The sequence below is a fragment of the Rutidosis leptorrhynchoides genome, chromosome 4, assembly GCF_046630445.1.
Source record: "Rutidosis leptorrhynchoides isolate AG116_Rl617_1_P2 chromosome 4, CSIRO_AGI_Rlap_v1, whole genome shotgun sequence".
Taxonomy (NCBI): Eukaryota; Viridiplantae; Streptophyta; class Magnoliopsida; order Asterales; family Asteraceae; genus Rutidosis; species Rutidosis leptorrhynchoides.
Window position 1 is genome coordinate 420,773,016 of NC_092336.1, and position 11,926 is coordinate 420,784,941.

Genomic DNA, 11,926 nt, shown 5'->3' on the forward strand with positions numbered 1-11,926 from the left:
ATGTTGACTTTTTCGTTGACTTTGACTTGACCAAAGTTGACTTTTGCCCAAACTTAACCAAATACTTATGCAATCATTCTAACATGCTTTTATCTTTGTATCTTGCATGAAACTTGAAAAGTTGACTCACATGCTATATTTATCGAGTCGTAACGAGCCATAGGACTAATTGAGCACTTTGACCAATCGTGTTTACCGTTATTGATACAACCTACTTGTTTAGGTCAAGACTAGCAATTTTCCTTGCACACGTTTACTTGTGAAGTACTTTATTACTCGTGCACTCAAGGTGAGATCATAGTCCCACTTTTACTCTTTTAAACTTACATTTGGGATGAGAAAACATAAATGTTTCATTTTACAAAGTAAACACAAGTATGAAAACAAACATTCTACATACGAGTTAGAACAAAATCCTCAATTCGATTATCATTAGTTACACTTGCCGGGTGTAAGCGAGAACTTATGTTGTATGGCCATATGCGTTTGACAAACCCTCATTCGGACGGTTCGCTACCGTTACTTCGGATGAAATATATTTTCGAGAAACAGTGTATGTTCTAACACTATTGTGATGGGGTTCTATGGAAGGAAAGTTAAGCCTTGATAATTGGGTGCTCGTGATAACAATTTTTGGAATGGTTTACTATTATTGAAATGTTATAAATTTTGTGGTTCATTTTACTTACTCACTTACTTACTTAAACCTATGATTTCAACAACGTTTTCGTTGACAGGTTTATATGTTTTTCTCAGGTCTTCGAACGATATATGATACATGCTTCCGCTCATTATTTTGATACTTGCATTGGATGTCGAGTATATATGCATATATGGAGCGTCTTTTGGCTACTTTTAAATTGTGTCGCATAGGTGTCATTTGTACTTATAACGTAACTTGTGGTTGAACTATTCTTGTAAACTTTGAAACAATCTTTACATTTGAAATGAATGCGACATATTTTTGGTCAAACGTTGTTTTAAAGACTTATGACCACGTAACGGGACCTAAGTAGACGGCGCCGTCAATGACGTTTTTGTCGTGTCGCTACAATGTACAAACTTGAAAACAAATTGTACAATCTTTTACAAAACACATCATGAACAAAAGTACAAATTTTTAAGCATATTGTACAACCTTCATATAATAATTGTATTTTAATTTTTGAAAAAATTTCAAGAGACATTTGTTATTACTAATAATTATTATTAAAAAATAAAAATACTCATTTTTAAAGCAAACTTTATTATTATAATTATAATTATTATATTATTATTATTTAAATTCAAATATGAGTTATATTTACGGGATTAATTACGTTACATATGTATGCGAAATACATGTCTCAATAAAAGGTTGTAATGTGGATTTTTATAACAATGAAAATAGTAATTGTGATGAAAATTGGAAGAGAAATGTAACACCGTACATTTTTTTAATTCACGGCCGAAGTCTTAAAACACATGTCGCATATTAATTATACGAAATAGATATAATTACATAGTATCACAGGTGTTACGTTATTACAGACCATTCCAAAACATTGTTTATACAAAACATCAGAGTTATGTGTCAAACATCACTTCAGTTCCTGCTTTACCCGTCCCAAAGAGTATTGTACAATACCTACAGGAAAGAACAATGTGGAGGAATTAGCGCACCGCTAAGTGAATGGAAATATCTAGATGGACATCACTATAAGCTACAAGCACAGCTTAAGTCACGGCCACTAATCACGTAGTATCACAAGAGGACCGGCGGCCTGGCCGGGCTATTAACTACTAGCTGATCGGGCTATAGTTTACCGATAGTCCATATTACTGAACCACTGGTATAGTCGTCCTGACGTGACACGCTCGTCATTAAAACTATACCACCAATCAGTAATCACTAGGACCCAACACTTCCACCCGAAAGCACCAAGGTGGAGAGGGTTGACCTCTTATGCCGGAATTCACCATTCGACATATCACTGAGTGTACACATAGTCACAGCGAATCACTACACTGGTCACAGTCTACACTACACAGTCTAATCATAAGGATGTAATAATAGGCATGGCGATGGTCACTATACCATACTACACTATATTTGTCACAATATATTCATATCCAGCATGATAGTCCCACTCACCAATTACCAATAAAACTCAGTAGTCTAATGTCACTAAGTCTTCACATCCACTTTATCACCTGAGAATAATACGTACCAAATCAGTAAACTTATCTCAATCACCTTTTATCAAACTAAACAGTTTCAATCATCAAAACGGTTCAGCATAATAAAATCATAATAGTTATATAACTATATCCATTATAAATTTTAACATATAAACAACATATATCTAGATTTGATCACTACCATATTAGTTATCATAACTAATAAAACTAAATACTAATCCATATAACGTAATTTTACACTTAGAATCATCTAGTTTATCATATATAAATATCACATATTCATATAAGTCAAGTTATATATATACATATATATATATAACCCATGAAAACCTCATTATTGTAACTAGTAAAATTCATATAGTTACCTGGATATAGATTTGATTAAGTATAGGAGTTAGGAATCACCACAATACTTGATTACATTACAAAACTCAAAAGCTAAGAATTATCTTTCAAGGTGTTATGGTCACACACACACACACACACACATACACACACACACACACACACATATATATATATATAATGTATGGAAGCATGAGTCAACAATTAAAAGCATGGTAATGTGACATGTGACCAAGTCTACCATGATATCATGCCATGTGTCCAAGTTTACCATGATAATATGCCATGTGTCTAAATCTACCATAATACATGACATGTGTCTAAGTCTACCACGATAACATGACATGTGTCTAATTCTTCCATAATATCATGCCATGTGTCCAAGTTCACCATCATATTTATTACAATTATATTTTCACATGTATTTTCTATGACCATGTCACAATACATTCACATAATAAATTATTAACACATAAATTATTATTTCGCTTTTATAATTAATTCATAATTATCATTCATAATAAAAAATATCACATTTCAATATATTAATAACAAAGTAGCCTATTTCAGCTAGACCATAAAACCGTGTGTTATAAGAAATGTGAGAGCATAAATGCAGTTCATTTAATACATAAACATATCATTAAACTGTTTCGTTTAAACAAACACGTGATTCTACGGGTCATTTTACTAGTAATATTATAAATTCCTATTTATAAAGGTATATGGGTGAATTTTGTAATACACTCTGTATGTTCATCATCGATCATTCACTAAACTATTAAGTTGATTCTAAATTTAAATGCTACTAACATTATTTTCTTTTTATTTATTTTTCTTTTTGACATGTAAACTTTTTCTTTACTGATGAGAAAATTTCCACAAACAATCTTAACAGATCAAGATAAATGGATAACTCGTGCAATTGCAAGAGAAATGTCTTCACAAAACATGCATTGTGTATATGGCATATCACTACAAAATTTAACAATTTTTCTGAATGGAGACATCGAATGCTCTAATATGCCACCCACACACGAGTTAGAAGAAAACTCAATTCACGGCGATGTTGGTAGTACCATCGAATGTTAGAAAAATCCCCATAAACCTTTCCATATATAAGTTAAAAACGATCGAAGAATTTGAGCAACAATGGCCGCTTATAACTGGGAAGTACAATATCACAAATAACTAATAATAAGCATGTTATATGCTTATACGAGATTAAAGCATTTTGAGTACCCATTTATCTTCGTGGTTCTTTTTTTTTGTGTGGCATGCATGACAACTATCGGGAAATTATAAAGTATAAATGCTTTTGTAAAAAGATTTATAGCTTCACGTACTTGCCTAGGTCAGTTCATTCGACAAGTATGTAATAATCTATAGCGAATATTTTAAATAAGATAAAAAATATATTTTTTTTTACTCGTGATAAATTGTGGTTTCTTCCAGGTTGATCTTGCGATAGGAGATGTAGAGGAAAAGAAATTATATTATAGTACTATGTTGGAGAAAGACAGGGGTTATGTTTGCGATCTCTTTGACCTCTAGAAGAACAAGCTCATTACTTTTTTACATTGTTTGCATTTTAAAGTTTCAAGAGCAGTTTGATTATGTAATTTAATTTAATATTCGGTTCATGAAAAAGATGGTACCAAGTTCATTGTCAAACATCACTAAGCAACACGATGGCATTCAGTGTTTTGGGACTTTAAGGTGGCTATATGCACTTGTATAAATCTTGAATTTGCAGGTATACTTTGTCTTTATAATTTATGTGTTTTTATTCACGAGGGTTGCTTTGAGATCCCTTCTAGTTATTTGCATCCGCAATGGAGCCGAAGAGATAACAACAACAACAACAACAACAATACTCAATTACACGAGTGTAGGGATCCATGAAAATTTGTACGTGAAACGAGGCAACCATGAAAATTTGTACGTAAATTTATTAAATTTAAATTGTTAAATAAAAGATATAAAGGGTAATCGTGGTGTAGAATAAAAAGGGAAATTTGTTCTATGTTTAATTGTTTGTTAGAATTTAAATCTAAGTGTAATAAGGAGGTTTAATGTATTTTTCATCAGTGGTCAGAGGTCCTTACGGAAGCAATCTCTCTATGTTGAGTATATCATCCTACATCGGCTTTGGGTAAAAATATTGTAGTGCTTATAATAGCTTGGGTTCCTCATCTCCTTGAGTTAACTTTTGAGGTTGAATTGGGCTCAAGTCTATTATTTTCGCATGGTATCAGAGCTAACGGTTGTTGATGTTGGGACCACGCCCGGTCATTGATGTTGGGACCACGCCCGCAGTAATCTGCGCCTCGTGTGAGGGGGGCGTGTTGAGTATATCATCCCACATCGGCCTTTGGTAAAAATATTGTAGTGCTTATAATAGCTTGGGTTCCTCATCCCCTTGAGTTAACTTTTGGGGTTGAATTGGGCTCAAGTCTATTATTTCCGCATGGTATCAGAGCTAACGGTTGTTGATATTGGGACCACGCCCGGTCATTGATGTTGGGACCGCGCCCGCAGTAATCTGCGCCTCGTGTGAGGGGGGCGTGTTGAGTATATCATCCCACATCGGCCTTGGGTAAAAATATTGTAGTGCTTATAATAGTTTGGGTTCCTCATCTCCTTGAATTAACTTTTGAGGTTGAATTGGGCTCATGTCTATTATTTCCGCACTCTATCTCGAAGTAGAGCGAGAGATGACTTTCTCTTTCTGTGGCGGAGACATGGTGGAAAAACAACTTCTCTTCTATTTCTAGGTAAATGAAGAATTGTTTACATCTTACCTCTCACATACCCTGCAGGGCGAGATTATGTATTGCTGTTGTTGTGTAATAAGGAGGTTTAACTTATTATGCTTTTAAAGCAGATATTATATAAGTTTTCATCTTACAAAATTGAGATTCGGGCGGGTAAGAATATTAATTGTTGGAAAGTTGACGGTGAGATTATTAAACCGATCATTAAAACTCGCAAAGGTAAATCGGTGGCTAAGTAGTGTATTTGGTTTTTGCTCCTTTCTTTATTTTTTGGCTGTTTCGTTTTATGTTGTTTATTGTTTAGATTAGTTCGGTTCTTAGAGCTTGACTGTTATTTGATTGGTTTAGCTGTTGTCGGGGTTGTTTCAACGACTCGATAGCTCAAGGCTTGGGTTATAGTTAGCTTGTGCTAGTAGTTTTAGTGTAGGGTTGTTTACTGTTCCCGGTCTTTGAAGTGAACAGTTGTCGGATGTATTTTTGTTCATCTTATTCATTTTTTTTTTTTTTATGAAAAATGTTTCTTTTAATGTTGTCATTATTTTAGGTGGGAAAAAGGATAAATTATTATTGTTTCATTCTAAGAAATTGTGCCACACAGAGAAAGGTACATGTAAGTCACATGTCATGTATGTGGGACCATGACATGTGTACACTTGAATTCCCGCTGTCTCCACGTATGATGTTTTGTACCTTTGCAATCCGCCATTGTTTGTGGTTAATTCCGGATATATATCATTTTACTAGTTAAAAGACCATTTCACGGGTTTGTTGAAGGAAAACTATGTGAAAATCGGGTATCGCCATGATTAACACTATCGAATCAATCATGTTATAAAATCAGGTTAAACTCAAGAGATGGCATTGCCATCATAAAGTGACATACATGTACATAGTTTTGGCAACAAAAAACTTCACTTATAACCTACAAAAAACGTGACTGAACATCATGTGAAAAAGCATTGTAGCAATCTGAATAGTACATTAGTTTGTAGCAATCAAGACCATTAAGTAATTTGCAGGTCAAATCATAAGCCATGTAATAAGTTTGCATCATCAATGAAAATCATAGTTCTCTCCATATATGGATAACCATAGTTGGTTCAATTTTGTGAAAAAGCAGCAATAACTTTGAATATAGTATTACTTAGATTATGCTCATATGTATTAACTTCTAACTTTGTACTAATTAAACAACAAAGAACGTGAGACAAAGAACAAATATAAGTTAGGAAAAAAATTTACAAAGTAAAATCAAAACTTTACCTAACATCTTACCATGATACCCTTCATCCAAACCTATGTTGAAGACTGTTTTATGAGACACATTCCTCTCCATATATGGCCAAACCAACCTAGTATTGAAATTTAACAATAACAAATATTAACATCACAGAGTCAAAAGTATGTGTCGATTGAACGTATACGTTTTAATTTAATTCTCAGGCTTATCGACTATACAGAAAGGAAATAAATATATAAACAAAGGTTGGTATTTATATATGTTATACTACCTGCAAGTACAATCGGTTATAGTATCTAGAGAAACCTCCTTTATGCTCCAAAATATGAACATAAAAATAAATCATTATTCAGGATGGTCCTAAATGCAGGGATCGATCAGGACAATGGCTTTTGCAGTCTCCATGTATATACCATGGTTATTAACACATTAAAATATAAATCAATATAAGAAAACTTCCCTTCTAGTTCATTACCCATCTTTATATCATCAAGTTGAATAATCCATAAATCCAAGTCTCTTTGATTTCACTAACCAAGTCTGGTAGTCGGCTGACAAAAACCGAATTCATCTTCGTCATTTTGTCGAGCACCTGGTGTGCTTCCAGTACTCGAACATTTGAAAGAAAAATATAATCAAAATCAATAAAAATTAGTTAAGTTGATTCTCAAATCGAAACAATAAATGAAAATAAATACATCAAAACTACAAAATAAGCATAAACATAACCTAAAAACAAAGTAATCGAGCCCTTAACAACTCAATCTAACAACACAAACCTAAAATCGAATGAAACTTAAATATCTGATGACAACCAATAATTTAGCTAACTACCACAAAAACTATTGATAAAAGTAAAAAATAAATAATCATCAAGAGTACCTGGTCGGGTTGTCATCCTCTAGTTACAAATTTGTAATGGGTGTAATGGATTAGGATTTATATTGGGGTTCTTTGTTAGTGTTTCAAGAACTATGCTCCTTATTATCTTAGTGTCCGGATGTATGCATAAATTTTTCAGCATTTATGGATGAATAGATTAAAAGAAATAAAAACATATGACAAAAAAACTGAATTTGTAGATGAAGAAGAAAATATTGTACAGAAAATAGGAAGAAAAAATTCAAAGAGTTGTAGTAATGGAAACAGAGAGAAAAAGCTTCTTTGGAAAGATTTTACTTTGTAGTAAATTTTTTTTTTTTAAATTAATTTCTTTGATCACATCATCTAGGATGTCTCAAATTTTTTTTTTTTTTAAATTTTTTTTAAGCTTGGAAAAGGTTCTTTTATGACATCATTATCATAGACAAATATAAGAATATAATAGAAGATTAGACGCATGAAACATATGGATGACGATGATCATCCGATCAGATGTATATTTACTCGATTTGATTCGCTTAATGCGGATACAGATAATCTTAAATGGATATAAATACAGATATAAGTGAACTTAAATGGATATGGATATGGATATGGATTAAATAATTTATCAATGAATATATCAATTTACACCCGAAATGCATATACAAATACAAAAATATAAATATATGCATATATAATAACTATAACAAATGTATTTACCATTACACATACATTTTGTTTACAAACATATAATGAATTTATTATGAGGAATCACAATGAAACATGTAAATTTAACTTAATAAACATAGATATTAGACATATAATTTGTCATAATCCATGTTTAATGGTAAATTGAACAAATTGTATTGAATCTTCGACAAAAATTACACATTCCGGTGGAAGGATTTTAATTTATGTTATGTTAAATTTAATTTTGTTATATTACGTATTTGTTTCCATTACATATTAGAAAATATTATAACATTTCTTAAATTTCCAATGAATATTCATTAACCCGCTTAATCCACTGAATATGGATATGGACGGATGAACTTAATCTAAATAGATATTGATCGTGCATATATTTTCCAAGAGGTTAATATGCATGTTCAATACGTTTAAAAGAGGTTTAAGGATCTTAGAACTTAGCTCTCCGGTCCGGCTACCGTGAATAACTCTGGCCGTCATGATGATGTCGGCGGGGTGGCTAGGTGATTAAGTCCACCTCCGATGACGGTCGTCGATCGAAGACCCAAATAAGGCTGTAGGAAACCGTCGAGAGTGACTAACCTGTTAACCTTTGATGAACGATGATAATGAATACGTATTGCAAGTCTGCGTAAAGTGTGATAATCGTGGAATAATAATTAGGGTTAGTATATATAGGCAAACCCTAATTCTAGAACCGTCCAAGATTGTGATAATCCTTTCCATAACAAACTCCCCCGAATCTCGGTTGCAATTATGGAAAAGATATTAGGCTTGATGGCCAAGTAACCGCCATGCCGAGAACAAAGGCATTCAACACACTTCCGCATATCGCATACCGCATATAAATACATGCGTACGCACGCTAGTGATTACCCGCATACGTATAGAATGCGCATGCGGGTTACGGTATCATTATGTCCCCCCCAGTTTGATGTTTTATGACGCAAGACATATGATATCAAACTATTAAGCGAAAAAGAAAAACAAGAAAACGGTCAGCATTAAATTCTTCGCGTGCGTTTCGAGGGCATTAAATGCCTGTCACTGTCGCAGAAGCCCATTCGGCTGACAAGACATAAAGTGACAGTGGGCAGGCGCGTGTGAGCTACGCGCCCAACATTGGGTACCACAAACAGAAACCCACGCGCATACAACAAACATCGACCGTCGGTTATGTAACACGTAAATGCACCTGATTATTCTTGTCACCCCGCGTTTGCCTATAAATACACGCAAAAAATCCTCATTTCTACCCTTTCTGCCAAATCGTCTCCAACACGCTGCTCAAATCAATTCCGATTAGAAGTCTTTTATTTCCGCCCGTTCATAGAAGGTCAGTAAATCTCCGATCACCCATTATTAAATGAGGAAAGCTAACGAAACGTTTGTAGATAGTGTAGAATCTGTCATTGAGCAGAAACATATAGATTCCTTAATTAAGCAATACCCGCCGTTAGCACAGTACAATCTGGTGCCACCCCTAGCCCACCAACGCGCCCATGAACCACTGGAGAAAAAGGTGGCCATTTACGAACACGCGTTTAAGCACGGAAACTTTAGGGTGCCACCAACAGACTTTTTCCTAGGTGTGTTAGACCATTACCACGTAGGGTTAGGGCAGTTACATCCATACGCAATAGGAAAAATAGTCCTGTTCGAAATGTGGTGTATTGCTCTAAACAAGGTACCCATGGTCAACGTGTTTTGCCATTTATACCGTCTCGCCACGCATCATAAGTCATGGTTTACGTTTTTCGCACGCCAAAACTTCACAAAAACACCCAAATTAAATGTCGGCCAATGGAAAGAAACCTTCTTCTTTATTGACCAAACCGTCGTGGGCACGAGTTTTCTGCAAACCTTAGTTTGGTGCGAAGGGGTAGCAAAAGATGTAAACAAAACCCCAAAACTAGACGATGAAGAAACCAAGCTACTCGCGGAGTGCGCAAACGCACAGCTTGTCCACCGCGCCTATGAAAACGTGATGCTGCGGCTGGGGAAGATATTCACCCATTGGCCATGGGAGGATCTGCGACCAGCCATAGTCGCACCGAATGGCAAGGGTAGGAATAGTAACGTGTATATCTATTTTACGCAGCCACATATGTCTGTGATTAACCCTTGTTTATGTATGCAGAGATGAAGATGAAGAAGGTGTTAACCGCAGAGGAGATTGCGACGATCTCCTTTCGCAAACAGAAAATAAATGAGCCCCTTGAGCAGGAAAAATCGGGCGAGAATGAGGTTCTTGCCCCACAAACATCGGGAAACAAACGCAAAACGATCGCAGACCCATCAGCTGCCGCATCCAATAAGAATTAACTGACTCCGAAACAAAGGGAGGATATGCGGAATGACAACTTCATTCCCGTCGAGCAGCCATCCACAAATCTTCCACCTCCAACCACGGGTGAGCATTACATTACCACTGCTTCTGTTAAATTATGACGATATTGACTAACCGATGTATCTGCGCAGAGCATCTGGATGACACGCACCACACGTCGCCGTAGGCCAATCCAGACCTTAAAGCCACCACCACATCAAGAGACAAAGCTATACACCTTGATTCTGATTCTACACCAACTCTACCACGCGGTAGCTTCCGCCTTGCTAACCTAGCCCAGCTTACCCAATCCTCCGCAGAGAATGCCGCTGAACAGTCTGCTTTCTTGTAACAAATTTTCTCGGCCGAATTCCGCGAGCAACTAGCCGCACTGCCCTTCCACCAAGCGCACAACGCCTTTATCCAAAATGGCCTTGTGTTTTTTGGCATGTTCGCGGATGGGGTACATCGTGCTACAAATTTGTACCAATTGGCCGTGCAGAAAGAGACCGAGCTAGGCTTACTACAAGCGGGTGTTGATCAGTTAAGGAACGATAGGAGAGACGCAGAGGAGGCACGCAAGGCTTCCGAGGCGTCTGCGGATGAAATGAAAACTTCCTTGATTGCGGAAAGGAAGAAAAATCAAGAGCTAATGGGGGTCGTTGATCAGGCCAAGGGTGAAGCGGAACGTTTGCGGGCTGACCTAGACAGGGTTAGCTGAGAGAAGGATGACGCGGTAACTGGCCACGGGCTGGCCGAGGCGGACTTGTTGAAGCTTCGCACCTCCCTCCCCACCATTGCGCAAAAGGTAATGGACTCGGACCCCGTGTCTGTAAAGTTCAATGCCTATGTCGATGCGGTGAAGGAGCATGACCGCAATAAGGTGATGCTCAAGGTGATTAAAGGATGCAACCTTACGCTACCATACCCCCAGATTGTACAGAAATACTTGAAGGAAGGTACAGCTGAGGTGCTCCTTGAAGCTGAGCAGGCCATCCAGTCCATCCCGATCCCCTTAATAGACGCTTTCGCTGCGGATCCCAATATGTCAGTTGATGGGTTTCTTAAGGAAGATTTTTAGGTTGAGCACTTAACCGTTTGCGCCGTAAGTCCTATGCTTAGGCAGGCAATTGTAAGTACAATTTTTGAGCCCTAAGTCCCATGTTGGGCAGGCATTTGAAACAATTATTATTTGTAATAACTTAGTTGTATTATATATTTTTGTGTTATGCATGCGTTATGTATTAATTGTTTATATATCGCGAATCAAAACAAAGGATGAACCGCATGCCCATGCGCATAGTTAACCAAAACTCATGCGCATACGCAGGTAATGCGTAAAATAAACTAATACTTTAGCAATTTTACCTTTAACAGTTTAGACTCAAAAGCTACTGCGTTATTGCTTTGTCATGTGCTAGAGGTGCACTTTAGCTGTATGGTAAGAAACGTAACTAAAAACAAACCAATGCTTTTATACTT